Source organism: Pseudorasbora parva, chromosome 4 (assembly GCF_024679245.1).
Source record: "Pseudorasbora parva isolate DD20220531a chromosome 4, ASM2467924v1, whole genome shotgun sequence".
NCBI lineage: Eukaryota > Metazoa > Chordata > Actinopteri > Cypriniformes > Gobionidae > Pseudorasbora > Pseudorasbora parva.
In genome coordinates, this window is record NC_090175.1 from 53,710,969 (window position 1) to 53,726,045 (window position 15,077).

At 35.6% G+C, this 15,077-nt stretch overlaps 2 long non-coding RNA genes across 3 annotated transcripts; both read left to right on the forward strand.

Annotated features, from left to right (window-relative positions):
- Positions 1-309: 309 nt before the first annotated feature.
- LOC137074165 (uncharacterized) lies at positions 310-872 on the forward strand. Its single transcript, XR_010904932.1, has 3 exons — positions 310-331; positions 416-602; positions 689-872. It is a non-coding gene; the product is annotated as an uncharacterized lncRNA (long non-coding RNA).
- Positions 873-13,315: 12,443 nt separating this feature from the next.
- LOC137074166 (uncharacterized) lies at positions 13,316-14,640 on the forward strand. Of its 2 annotated transcripts, none has more exons than XR_010904933.1 (3): positions 13,316-13,858; positions 13,990-14,156; positions 14,266-14,640. It is a non-coding gene; the product is annotated as an uncharacterized lncRNA (long non-coding RNA). The 2 variants fall into 2 exon arrangements; XR_010904934.1 differs by having other exon boundaries at positions 13,324-13,858; positions 14,042-14,156.
- The last annotated feature ends 437 nt before the right edge of the window (positions 14,641-15,077 follow it).

Genomic DNA, 15,077 nt, shown 5'->3' on the forward strand with positions numbered 1-15,077 from the left:
GGGATTGAAGCGGGGGTTCCCACTGGTTCAGTATCTAGTGCCATTTTTGCTTGGTTTAGACCTTGGGATTAATCACCCATTTATTGCGTTGAAATGGATTCTTTGTTTTGATCGTCGGGACGACGACATAGAAAAGGGGGGTAGATTGTAGTGGGGAAGCCTTCCCAAATAATTAGATATGGGTCGTAAGCCAATTATCTGTCACTATGGTGATATAAAAGGCGTTAGATATGTGCCTTAGAATTACGTCACTGTCAACGTCACTAAGGCGTTGCGAACGCTGTGTTGCTGCTGCTTCCGGCATCAGATGTGGACACTACACTAGAGAAAGGTAGGCGCTTCTGGAGAGGGTTATAGATAATTCGTTCTAAATGTAGTAACTAAATGTCGCTGGTTGCATCTTTCTGCTTAATAGTGAGCCCCGACTGTTTGACTGCCCTTCCTCGCTGGTTGCATCTTTCTGCTTAATAGTGAGCTCCGACTGCTTCATTGCCCTTCCTGCATGACTTGAGTTTTCCAGTCACTCGTGGGTCGCATACTACTCTTGTGGCTGCCGTTGTTGTGTGTATGCCCTCGATTATGTGCGCATCATTTCATCATTGGTATGTCTAAATGGGTATTAGTGAAGTTTAGGCAGAGGGCTAATGTGTAGTATTCACATATAATTGTAACACTCTTTGTGTTTCAGGTGTTCTCCCCCAAAACACCGGGAGTATTGACCGCTAGGTTGGGCGTGTCTCACGTCCTGTCCACGGATAGCATTGCTGTTTTGTTTGTGCGGATTTTCCCCTTTTTTATATTCTTTTTTTGTTTGATTTAATTATTAGGTTGTTTCTTTTGCTTTGCTGAACTTATTTTCATTTATATTTGGCTTGGGGTGGTGTTTTGTTTGAATTTGTATTTTCAACTATTCAGTTGATTTCTATTTTCTTTGTTTACATTTGGCCAGGTGTATTATCCCTGGTTTCTTTTTTTGGATTTCTATTTTATATAATTTTTGGTATTTTTTGTTGATTTCAATTTGTCAACCTTTTGTGTTGGATTTGTTTCTGTTTTTGCCATTTGTTTTCATTTTGATTTAGTTGCTATTGAAAGATTATAGTGGTAATATTGTTTTTCTTACATCATTCTTTTCTCTCTATTTTCATTTAACTTGATTTTTTTTGTCAATCCAGCAATACAGTCTCTCCTCTCTAATATTTCTATGTATACTTGTGACATTTTTATCCAGTTTGTTTTGTGTTACAGGGTCTGGGTGCCAAAGGCAGGGAGGCCGGCTCTTTCTTTCTAACGGTGGTGGTGCTTTATTCACTGTGTGCCGTGTCTATTAGTAGAGAGTGGTGTGGAGTGTCTGTGACTGTGCACTGGTGAAAGAAATGTTTCTGCTGTAGGCAGATTCAATTCCTGTTAGCCTGACCCTGCTGGTAAGCCCCAAATTATTGACCCACGTGTGATTGACTTCAAGAGCCAACCCTTATGTCTGGCTGTGTTTTAGAATGACTGCTTTTATATGATTATGATTGAATAAACTGAATTATTTTGTACTATTACCCATGTTTCGGAGCGTCTGATTGGGGGAACGAACTTGTGTCCTTTGACATTATTTTCCTTGGGAGAAATTCCCAGGGTGGCGTAGTGCGTGTATAAATTTATTTAAAAATCCACCTGAGAGTTGCTACATACAGTATGTTCTTTTCTTTGTTTATGGACATAACGCAAGCAAGCAAGGAATCCTGCAATTTTTTATTAGCTTTTATTTTTCCATTTTCAGCATTTAAATGATCATAATGTGTATTATAATGATTATAATGCACATATAATTACCTTTAAGTACATTAATGGAGATAAAACAAATAACATAAAAAAAGTTTACCCTGGGGAAATATTAGAACTTGTATCACATATCAAATCTATCTATCTATCTATCTATCTATCTATCTATCTATCTATCTATCTATCTATCTATCTATCTATCTATCTGTCTGTCTGTCTGTCTGTCTGTCTGTCTGTCTGTCTGTCTGTCTGTCTGTCTGTCTGTCTGTCTGTCTGTCTGTCTGTCTGTCTGTCTATCTATCTATCTATCTATCTATCTATCTATCTATCTATCTATCTATCTATCTATCTATCTATCAGACATTAATAACTATTGGGTTCATGCATGCACCAGACTTAAAGCTTTGATTAATTCTAGTATGAATGTGGCTATATTAATTAAGGCGTTAAAAAAAAAAAAATGTATAAAAAAAAAAAAAAAAACATTTTTACATGTTCCTCGATGTAATTCTGCCCAAGCCGTGAAATCTCTGTGGTGAAATTTGCAGCTGTCTCTTTCCCTCATTAGTAGGTATTACACATGGAGTTTGTGTTATTGCTCTGGGTGCTGCTATTAAAGGCTTGACAAGAGATTTACAACCAGCATTTGTTCTTCACTTTAATTTAGTATCAAAACTAATTTGTAAAAGGTCTCCGAGGTCCCATGGTCTCTGAGCACCTGTTAAACTGCGATGGAGATTTGTGTTTCAAATAGGACAAATCTCTTGCGTGCCGATTATTAATGTCCGCTCAGCAACGATTTACTGTATATTTTTAGCACCAGTGTGACTTTCTTTGTATCGAATGATTTATGGACTTTCTGAATAGCATTAGAATATTAGAGTATTAGAAACTGTCATGCTTTCAGTTACACTAGGATATGTTAAAATATATTTTGGTAATTCATTCACCCATATAAGGATCGGCTAAAGAGAAAAATCTACAAAGGAATCAAAAGAACCATAATTAAGTTACTATTTTGGTCATGAAGTAAGTTTGCTATGATTTAAATCTGCCTTCTCTATACCTGAGTGCTGAAATTGTAAATTTCTAAAATGTAATTGTTCTAATTATTGTTTCATTTTTGTTCATCAAATGTCAAAAAAGTGTATAACTGTATTATGCTTTAATGATGTTACAGTTGTTGAAGTCAGACAATGAGAGATCCAAGACATCCAAACTAAACGGGTATTTATTAACAGAGAACTCAGAACAGAAACATCAACAACACTAGACATAACATTACATCATCACAAGGAGTGCAGGGAGTGAGTCCACATATAAAGGAGTGCTAATGACAAAGACCAGGTGCAGGGAATCTGGGGAGAGCGGGAGAGATGCTGAGGAAGTGCGATCAGGTGCGGGACAGGAAGGATCATGGGAAATGGAGTCCGGGTGTAACATGCAATAAACCAATCAAAGTCTTAACTCCCATTCCCTTTAAAAGCCAGTTACGCACCACGGTGGAGTCGCTATTTTCATGGTAGAATTTGCGAGCGGAAAAACTAAACGCTTCTCCAGAGAGGAATTATTATTATTTTTTTATATATTTAAATAACACAAACATACTGCAATATTGACTTTAAAGCAGGCTGTTGTTGGTCAATGGTGCAGTCGTTTTCAGTTCCTCAAAATAGCAAATCACCAACAATGCACCTGAACACACCTGGTCTTCAGACCAGCACACTCATGGGTGAACAGATGGGCATGCAGAAGTGCATTTCCTTAAACAACGTGTCGCAGGACGTGAAAATTGAGCCAGTTTGAAAACTGCAAAAACACTTGCGTCAGCCTGCCGTTGCATTGCACCAGGTATATGATAGGGCCTATTATGTCTGAATGTCATTAGAGGATCAAACCGTGCCAGAAAATGTAAGGTTTTACAAATAGATCATGCATCATGTGGTACTTGATCAGCATTTAACATTCAGCCATTTCAAGTGTCCCATTACCACTTTATACACTTGTATTTGCTACTGCTTGAAACTGGTGTTAATGTTAATTAAGTGTTTGTATGAAGAACACTTTTCATTACGCTTTTGAAACAAACACGTCTAAAACATGATGAAACTTGTTCATTTGTCTCATATAAAACAGAACAATGTGTGTGTGATTACAATTATGATTATATAGTCTTACTCAAATTGCATCTTATTACAGTACTGGTGGAACAATTACTGGGTGGAAAGGGTCTATGCTTTCCTGTTGAAACACACTGAAATAATTAGGTTCCTTTGATCCTAAACAATCTGATAGACTCATTAATGCAACACTTAACTATCCACACAAACTTTTATATTTTTATGTTCAGATTACGTCTCTCTGCTGTCTTAAATGCTATCATTCATGTCTTTTGCATTATAAAACATTGACATTTATAATGCTTTTTGAGGTTTAAAAACTGTAGTCTCCATTGCAGTTGCATCGTCAGTTTTGGGTGAACTATTTCTTTAAAGTGTAACTTTGACTTTTTTTCAACCTACTTTTTATTATTAAACTGTTGGTAGTATAAATCCCTCTCTGTGATACATTGACCGAGAAATCACCCCTATACCCTCATTCACTATTCCCTACATTAGTCCACTAATGTAGTTCCCTCGAAGGAGTAAATGAAAATGAGTGGGAGAATTCGGACACTGAGTGTGCCATAAGGGCTGTCGTTAGGACTGGCCTGCATAGTTTAGCTTGCTATTTAATAATCATTTGAAACTTAGACAATTTGGGACTCCAGATGAATATATATATATATATATATATATATATATATATATATATATATATATATATATATAGCTTGAACTGTCTCATGGAAAAATTGTATAAACCTAATACTATTTAATAATCAGTTTAAAAGGAATTTATACCTGTGCGATATTACACTGTGCCCACATTGGACCAGCGTTTTGGAAAATAGATGGCTGGATGAATCAGCCGCGGGCGTCATCTTCTGGTCAGACACAGAAATTTGACAACATTGGTCCACTATGGTTTCGGACACCACTACAAATGGATGTCCCCTCAAATAGTTCCCTATTTAAGAGTAAAAGTGTGATTTTGGACACGGCCCTTAAACTTATAGATACCCTGTGCATGGACAGTCAGACTGACAGATATTGTATGATTTCTGTAAAGAAAGGTAAAATAGTGGCAGCAGTCGCCAGCAATCTACTGTAATTCTACAGTATGAATACTGTGAAATTTATTTACAGCTTATTGTGAAAACAAAATACAGTATTTTACAGTATTTTTATATTTTACAGTAAAATACTGGCAGTAGATATAGCACACTGATTGCAATATGGTGCAATTCTATAATATTAATAGTTTTAAATTTACTGTAACAATACATGCGTTACAATACACTCTAAAAATGGTGAGGTAAAAATAACTCAATTTGAGTAATTTTGGTAACACAGCTCTAGAGCAAAAAGGAACACCGGAATAAGTTGGAAATTAAAATCACACTGGAAATGACAGTAAAAAAATAAATAATAATATTAATAATAAATATATAGCAATGTGAACATTTGTAGGAAAAGGTGCAGAAAAACCTCAAACTCAAACTCTGTTGTATAGCTTCTACAGTTAAATTACATTATATTTTAAAAGTTTAATAATCAATAATGTTTAACCTCTTAATCTACACCCATATTTTTGAGAATTTTCTAAAAAAGGACATAACCAACTGAAAAGATCCGCAGCTCTTAAACCCTATGGTCTATATTCATAAATGTGGTTTTATTTTAAACTAGACACTTGACACATTGTTACCCAAGAGGCAAAACAACTCAAAACTGTATAGGAACAGAGTAAAACCAGGGGAAATATGCATATAAGACATTTTTTTTTTTTTTTTTCCTTAGGGAAAATTGTATGAGATTTGAATGTTGAGGTCCTGAAAATAACCTAAATATAAAGCTGAAATTTGTAATTGTAAAGAGTAATTTTTTTATTATTCAAATAAATCTGCAATAAACTGCCAGTTATAATGAATTTACAGTCCCTAAAAAACTAAATCAATTATTTACAGAATTTGCAAGTGTAAAAACTAATTTAGTTGATAAAAACAGTCTGTCATTGAGTCTGCACGTGTCCGATTAAGTGTGTGTGTGTGCGCTAAAATGATTAGAATCCATATTTCATTGAAAATGGATATGATTGATTACTCTAACTTAAAACCTTTTTTTTTTTTTTGGATTAAAAAGTGGGATGTATTTTGAAGAGTGGACTCTTACACAGACATGTATTCTGTTGTTTCGTAGATTTGTCTAATCAGATCTCCACAAAAGGAGATGAAAGATGAGTACCGCGTTTATTATGCTAATGTTTAAATAGCTAGTGCTTCAGTATTTCATTTAACTCTTTCCGCTCTGGTCTATTTATTGCAAAAACTAGTTATTTTGTTAATACTCAAAATTTCACCAGCCCAGTGCATTGCGTACTACAGTACAAAACCGTAATACCTAAATACATTACATTAGTTTTGAAAATGGGCTAAACATCAAAAGAAGATACATTACAGATACATACAACAGAATACATTGTTTTATACAGCACATTGCTGTTTAAATGGAAAACACTGTAACTGTATTTTTTTTTTTTTTTTTTTTTACAGTGCACAAAGACAGAGGTTTGTCAGATTGTCTGTCGTGGTCTTCGTGGCCTTCTCTCCATATACGATTTGCAGTATTTGCAGTATTCGCTTTGCAGCCTTTATCTGCTCTCTGCAATGCGCTGGAAACTTAAAGTGACTTATTGCTCCCGCTAAACGTTTTCTCTTTGAGTTCTTACACACCGACACCATTATTATTAAATGTTTGCTAAGAAGTATTTCCTACTGAAGCAAGGCCATGTTTGTCTCTGGTCAAGACAATGGCCCTGTCAGAAATGGCACACTTCACGTGCACTTTCATTCTTGTGGACTTACAATGTCCTCTGAGTATGTGTGTCCGTTAAGTCCACAAGACCGCAGAGTGTCCCATTTGTCATTTAAGGTCTCAGAAGTGTGCTTGCGAGCGCCCACTTTGAGTTCAATATGCAGTTCTGCCGAGCCCGCACTGGTGCAGGTTACACAGCGGACTTCCTCCCGGCAGTCAAAGCGGCGTTACGTAATGAAAGTGGGGACTCAGAGGAAGACCGTGAGGGTTTAGGGTGGTATTTGGGAAAATGCCTATCCATAGCATACTGGTGGGAGTGGCTTTGGGTTGCAACATGCCGAATGCATTATGGGTATTGACATTTTCCATCCTATAAAAGGGAACTAGTCAGGTAACACCAATTTCATTTATTGAATATGTTCTATTTTTAGCGGTGAAGTACCCTTTTAAATAGTGGTTGCAATAAGCATACCATCACATTGTAAGTCACAAGTTATTCTAGTAAGTTTACTCTGACTGATCTTGCCAGTGAGGAAAAAAACATTATTCGACAGGTTTTTGAGACTGTTAAATATTCTGTTCTCTGCAGTATTCTATCACAGCAGTATGAAGATGGAACAAATGATCATACCTGTTTGGTGACATGTTTTTCATTGTGTTCAGCCGTTCTGAAGCCCAGAGTCTGTTTTCTTCAGATCAATAACATGAACACACTCTCCGAAACAGTCACTGTCTCTGGATGGGTGTGATATTTTCAGTTTGTCACTCACAGCAGGAAACAGTTTATTTTATTTTTTGCTGACAAAGTAAGCAGTATAAAATTAAATGCTCACAGACGTGTTCAAGCCTCTTGATTGTAGCAATAAAACTCGCATTGATGGAAATCAGAGAGAAAGAGCCGTTATTGTTTGGCTTTAGGCAACACGGAGCACTGATCAATTATAATTATTTTTATTCTCTTTGTGACTTTCGCTGTTATTGTTCACTTATTGCCAGTGCTCACATCGGGAGGATTCTGGAGTGATGCTCTTCATGTTGATATGGCTATTGTAAGTGGTGCACAAAAACACTTCACTGAGCTGACAGACGTGACAGTTTGCGCAAAACATGCTATTAGCATTACTATTGCACTAATTTAGTCTGATACACCTGCATCTATCCTTTAGGAAACAAAGGAAAATCACAAACAAATGAGATCTCTCTTATTGAGATTGTTTCCCTTGGAAAGCAAGGCAAGGAACTGGCGAGAACATTTTTCTTATAATACCTAAAGGTGCAATTAAATGTCAGAAATCTTAATATTTCTCAGGCAATTTTCCAAAGTGCAGATGATCTGATGTCGATGGTCTCATTTGGCCTGTCTTTATTTATTCAAAGCAGTATTGTTGCATGTAACTGTAATTAATTTCTGTAGTTACATTTGTAATTCCACAGCTGGCACTTCCCTTACACCTAACCCTACCCTTAAAAAGATAGTTCACTTTAAAATGAAAATTCTATCATCCTTTACTCACCCTCAAGTTGTTTTAAACCTATATTAATTTCTTTCTTCAGCTGAACACAAGGGACGATATTTTGAAGGATGTCAGTAACCAATCACTAAACTGGAGCGATTGACTTCCATAGTATTTTTTCCCCCTACTATGGAAGTCAATGGCTCCAGTTAACTGATTGGTAACTGACATCCTTCAAAATATCGTCCCTTGAGTTCAGCTGAAGAAAGAAATTCATACAGGTTTGAAACAACTTGAGGGTAAAGGATGATAGAATTTTTAATTTTAAAGTGAACTATCCCTTTAAACTGACCCACGCCACCACACCTGGCCCTAACTCGACCCGTATCCCACCTCAATATCAGAAAAGGTGTTTTGCAATTTGAACACAGTACATTTAATGTAAGTACAGTACTTAAGGCCGCCTAATATAAAGTGGGGCCTTATTGTTTTAGTATTGTTTATGCACAATACTATGTGTTACTCTTATGTTTTGTTGTAATGGTGTTACTTTTTTTTTTTTTTTTTTTTGGCTTAGTAACAAGTGCCAAGGTAACATTTAAAATGTTTAAAGGTGCTGTATGCCAAAATGGCAGCTAGTGGTTGAAATGGGTACTTTTGTTCAAATTCAAAATACAGTTTGTTCCTCCTCCTCCTCCTCCTCCTCCTCCTCCTCCTCCTCCTCCTCCTCCTCCTCCTCCTCCTCCTCCTCAGACTCTACGATCACGTGGGTTGCCAGTTTGAGTTTATCCTTCTTTTAATTTGTTTCCGTTCATATAGATTCGATGGACAGAATCTGCAATCTCTGACCCAGTTTGTTTGCAGTTCCATGGCAGCAGAAAACTCTTTCGCCAAATGGCAACCTGTAGTGTTAAAATAACTCTGGGTAAACTGGCAACATTTTCACACTGACCAAACAATAACTGGCATTCAGACACAGAACGCAGATCTCAAAGTAAACGAACCGGCTGTGGTGTTGTTGTTTTTTCAGACAAACGAGTATGTGAACTCAGCATATTTCCTAAAAATCTGAAAACTAAAAATCTGGTTTTTTTTTTATGCATTAATACAGTCAAAACCTTACATAGAGCACCTTTGAGTTTTTTTGTTTTTCTAATATTTATATTTAATTTTTAATTCACAATAAGATATTTTTTTCTTCCCCCCACCATTAATTAACAATAACAACACTGCTCCACAGTAATCTTCTGAGACAAAGTCACTGAATAATTCAGCTGACGTTAAACATTTTGTTTTTATACCATGTGAAAGTGTTCTAAATCTTTCAGGCCCAATTATAAAAGCTCTCACATTTTAGTAGAGACACTTTTTCCCCTCCTTAATGACATGTCTAAGTCTTTTGGCCTTTTCTCCCTGGCTGATTTGCTTCAGGTTGTACAGGTTAGTCATATGATGTGCACTGCAAATTTCAAACAGTGCCACACACTCCCAGTGGGACTGAGAGCAGGGCTGGGACTGGCCTGTGGTAGGACACCTGCACCTTTTTGTTCTTGAGCTGCTAGAATGTTAATTTGACATTGCATATCACTGTCCGGCTGAGAGATGAACTTGTTCCTAAAATGTATATGGGTTGCATATGTCAAAAGTCCACTTTTGACATCCTGCTAACTATAAATAACTTTTCAAGAACATTACAACTAACTTTAATTCATTTGCAAATACAGTACACGTCACCTAACTCTCATTAGAGTATTAGTGGACTGTCAGGGCTTGGGTTAGTAGAAGTTAACATGCTAGCAACAATACTTCTAGTCAGTAGAAAGTCTGTTGGGCAGCATTATTTAAAAAAAAAAAAATAATGTAATAATATATGAAACAAATCTACTATAGTTTGGATTTTAGTTTGATTCATTTTTTTTTTGTTGATTTATTTTTTTTATTTCATATTTTGTATTCTATAGGATTTGTATGGTGCTAAATTATATTTATGCAGTAATTTTAATCCATTTATTCACTTTTGGGGTTAATTAGTATTGTTGTTTTTTTGCAGTTTTGAGTAATGAATTGTTAAAATAATATAATAAATACAAGTTGACGTTCTGTTCTAAAATGTGAAACTAAAGTGATAGTTATCGTTATTGCTATGAATGGCCCTTTAGATTTATGCTAATACCTAAATATTTTTCCCCACATTTATCTATTGATTTTTGGCAATGCTTTTGACTTTCAGTTTCTTATAATAATATCATTATTTTCTTATAATCTGATACTTTCCATTCAACAATTAATTTTATTTTATTTTTTCTCCTGAGATCAGCTATGATGTGTATTATTGGTTAATTTTAATAAATAGCTTTTGCATCAGTTTATCTGCCTCCATTCTGGATCGGAACACACACTTTTGACAATGCAAACATTTCCCGAGGATAAAGTCCACAATGATTTTCTAATAATTCAGAAATGCACCACATTATGGAAATAAAATCAGTTGCAAAACTTGTTTATGTTGGCTTTTTCCAAAACAGGCTTTGTTTAATGTGTTTGACAATGAACTTTTATTCTGTTTTCATCTGCGGCTCCTTCATAATGACTGCTCGCTCCTCTGAAACTTCTTTTAACTGCTCTCTTCTGCTCTTTAAATGTTGTTCTTGTGAGTGTGGGGTGGTTTAATATAGCCTCCACTTTCTGATAATTAAACCAACAGCACCCACAAGGACATTCAAACAACAGGATATTGTTCTTCCACTCATTTCACACTTATTTATGGATTTATTTAAGCTTGTTTGCAGTCTTATTTTTTTTCACGTACAGTTTTCAGATATGTCCTTCAGATTTATGAATAAAGATCATTTTTATTCATGAAATATGCTAGTAATTTTTATTATAGTTCAAATGAAAAGGCCAACTTAAGGCGCACACACACACACACACACACACACACACACTAAAGCCCCTTTCACACTGCGATTCCGGCAAATACACGGATAATGTGACCCGGCATTTGTTCCCGGGTCGCTAGATTTGGTCCATTCTCACTGCCAGCGAAATACCGTAATATGTGCGCTTTCACACACAACCCGTAACGGTCCCGGATCGAGTTGACACGTGACATCCTGATGTGACGTATAATGGAGAGCGATCTCAGCTTCAGTGCGGATAATAAGGAAATTCGTGGTCTTGACTTGTGTCCAGTTTGCGCACATTTCTGCTTGTTTAATTTTAGTTTCTTTTGTATACGAACACTCTCTGCATTTCAAACACCGACGAGCTCTTCTGGCACTGCAGGGTTGTATTATTGAAAAAACAAGCTCTAGGAGTCGCACGATAACTACATACGCGTTGCGGCATTAGTTTCGGCTTTTGTTCACACAGCACTCGTCCCGGACCCCACAATGTTACTAGGTCCCCAACCCGGGGGGAAATAACAGGGGGAAACTTGGCATGTTGTCACACTTTTTACTTTAAAATTTTGTCAAAATATACAAATGATCTATTGTGAACTTTGTAACTAAATTGATTTTTAGACAAAAGCATTTTTGCAGTTAAAATTTTTAATAACACTTTATATTAGGGCTGCAACCAACGATTATTTTGATAACTGATTAGTTGGCTGATTTATTTTTTCGATTAATCAGATAAAAAGCTTATTTATTTATTTGTTTGTTTGTTTGTTTGTTTGTTTGTTTGTTTGTTTGTTTATTTATTTATTTTTATTTTATTTATTTTTATGGACACAACACACACTGCATGAAAAGTGGGATTTTCGTCAGTAAGCGGCACTGTAGATTGTCGTGGAAGATCAGGTTTACGACTGTACACGGCAGTTTGCAGGCGACACCGAAAACTGCCGTGAATTGTCAGAAATTGACGTGGGCCTTGCTTGGCAGTTGTCCCCCCCAAGACCCCCCTTCCCTTAACTCCAGGGGAGGCTTTAACATGTAAATGAACATGCTGTGAGCTATACAAATGCAAATCAGGGTAGCAGGAGTTTTAACCCATGTGACATTTTTCTAAAAGGTATTAACTTCCTTCTAAAAAAAATCTGTTAGATAGATCAGGCTCAGTATAGCCTAATTGTAAAATCTTAAACTTAAGCTTGAATTTATATATTTGATGAAAGTATTCTAGATTATTTATTGTGTCATTTGCAATCAGTCCCCGTGAATTCAGTGCGACTCGCAATTTTGACCAATCACCGCAACTTTGACCAATCATTGCGGTCTCCTGTTAATAAGCGGCGTCATACATCAGCAAACTTTATATATCACATATCATTGCCTGTCAAAATTAACGTGTTAACGCAAATTAATTTTAAGGGCACTACATATATATATATATATATATATATATATATATATATATATATATATATATATATATATATATATATATATACACATGTGTGTGTGTGTGTGTATATATATATATATATATATATATATATATATATATATATATATATATATATATATATATATATATATATATATACACACACATATATATATATATATATATATATATATATATATATATATATATATATATATATATATATACACGTATTATACATTGACATTAACTTTTTTGCTCACCGGCCACCGTGGCTAGTGGTTTTCCAAAGTTACTAGCCACTCAGCATTTTCACTGGCCACAATTTTGCTATTTGGAAATTACATTGTATATGTTTAAAGTTGACTTTGGCATATATAAATTACTTGATTTTGAATCATTTTACTTTATTTAGAAGATTTAAAACCCTTTCAAACTTTCAAATGCAGAATGACCCCCCAAATCTTGTATATCAGCTGGGATGTGCAGGTGGGCAAGGGGTGGGCAATATAATAGATTATAATAGAATATAATAGGCTAATATGAGAAAGGTAATATGACAGGCTTTGAGTTATTTTAGTTAGGATATATATATATATATATATATATATATATATATATATATATATATATATATATATATATATATATATTTATATATATATATATATATATATATATATATATATATATATATATATATATATATATATATATATATATATATATATATATATATATATATATATATCTTTTAAAAAAATACCCTAAGCAAATTACAAAAACAATAGTTATTAAAAATAAAATAAAAATTCCGATACTAATACGACACAATGTAATTTATTGAATGTAATTGTCATTGGATACGACTTTCATCGAAAAGAATGTAACAAAATGTGGGCGTGGTCTGTGTTGTGAAATGAAACCACATTAAAAATTCCCTTAAACTGCGTTTGAAACATACAGCAAAGCAGCGACAGAGGAAAACACACAGCCTGATATTATGCAAACATTTACCAATAATGTGGAAAGCGCGTTTTAAATCTGTTCAGTGGAAAATCCGCTGTGACGAATCTGTCCTCGTCTAACATCTGCTGTAAATCCAGGTAAAACTAGCTGCGTGCACGCGCCCGTCCCCAGATAACATGATCCCCAGTTGATCCGTAACACCGGCGGGAAGAAACAGCTGAATGCAATCAGTGGGCTATCTCGTCAGCTTGCTCAGTTTGCTGCCGATTTTAACGAGCAGTTAACTTTAGTAATCTCCAGGTTGCTGTCCATAGATGATAGGCTGCTTGCATTGGAGTCGAAAAACTGTGTGGAAGATACTAACTTTAAGAAGAGAAGACGAGTGCCTAAGAGAAGACCAGTCCTAAGATTGCGGTAAGACTGTTATCTAAGCTAAAGTAACCTAAAGCAAAGCTTTTTAAGTAGCACAAGCTGAAATTAGCCTTGTAAAAGAACAAATGTAAGTTGCTTTATAAAAGTGTTTTCTTTTTCTGGTCATTTTACAGGAAGCAGTACGCCGTCTTCACAACTTCGTCATAACACTCATTTGTTTTCCAGCTGCATGTAAGACATAGAGACAGTACGCAGGAGCTTCAGGTACAAACATCCAGTTCTTGCATCGCAAGCAGAAGCTGTGAAGAGTTCAGCTCGGAGTCGATTGAGAAGAAAGAGGGTAAGATTTATTAGATTAGATCCGTTTTTGGTCAGTGTGGCTATTTTTCAGGTGCATTTTACGCAGTACATCGCGCAATACTGATTGTCTTTATTGTTTGTTTTTACAGCTGCTACAAGCAAGAAAGAGTGTGTTAGCTGAGGATGAGGTGGGCCTTTGGAAGTGCGCTACCATAGACCTGATGTCTGATGAGGAAGACGGCATCGTTCGCGCGGTGTCTGGATGGACTGTTTGACCAGCCAGGAGCTCGCCGAGCTCTGTGCCACGCTGCAATCGAGATTAGAGGCGATTCCAAAGAACAGGGCAACGCACGACGGACAGACGTCTAAAAAATTGACTTAAAACAGACAGAATGGCGCTAGTTACCTACAGCTCTGAAGCGGAAAACAGAGACTTCATGGTGCTGTAGGATTTTGGGCTTCTCTTGAGCTTCCTATTGTTGTGTGGGCAGATCTCACACGTTTTGCATTTGGTTGTGTGTTTGTTCTAATAAAGCTCTTTCTTTGAATAAACTGCACGTCCCTGGCATATTTTCCTTTCCTCAATAAATGAATGTCCTTGATGGTTATAATAGCGTAATCCATAGGATAACACTGACATGAATATAAAACATAATAGCATATCACATGAATATGAATATATACAGTTAAAAAATAATATGCAAATCATAATTTTATATATATATATATATATATATATATATATATATATATGTGTAAAATTATTATAATTTGGGGGTTTAAATTTATTAATTTATTACCCAGGTTGACCAATAGTAACAGATCTGCCAACCAATCACGAGTGATATTTCTTGTTTCAAAGTAGTAGTTTCAACCAATACTGAGTGAGGAAATTCAAGCCATTCCGGCAAGGCACCGCCCAGAGCTGCTATTCATATGCTAATTAGAGCCATTAGCGCCG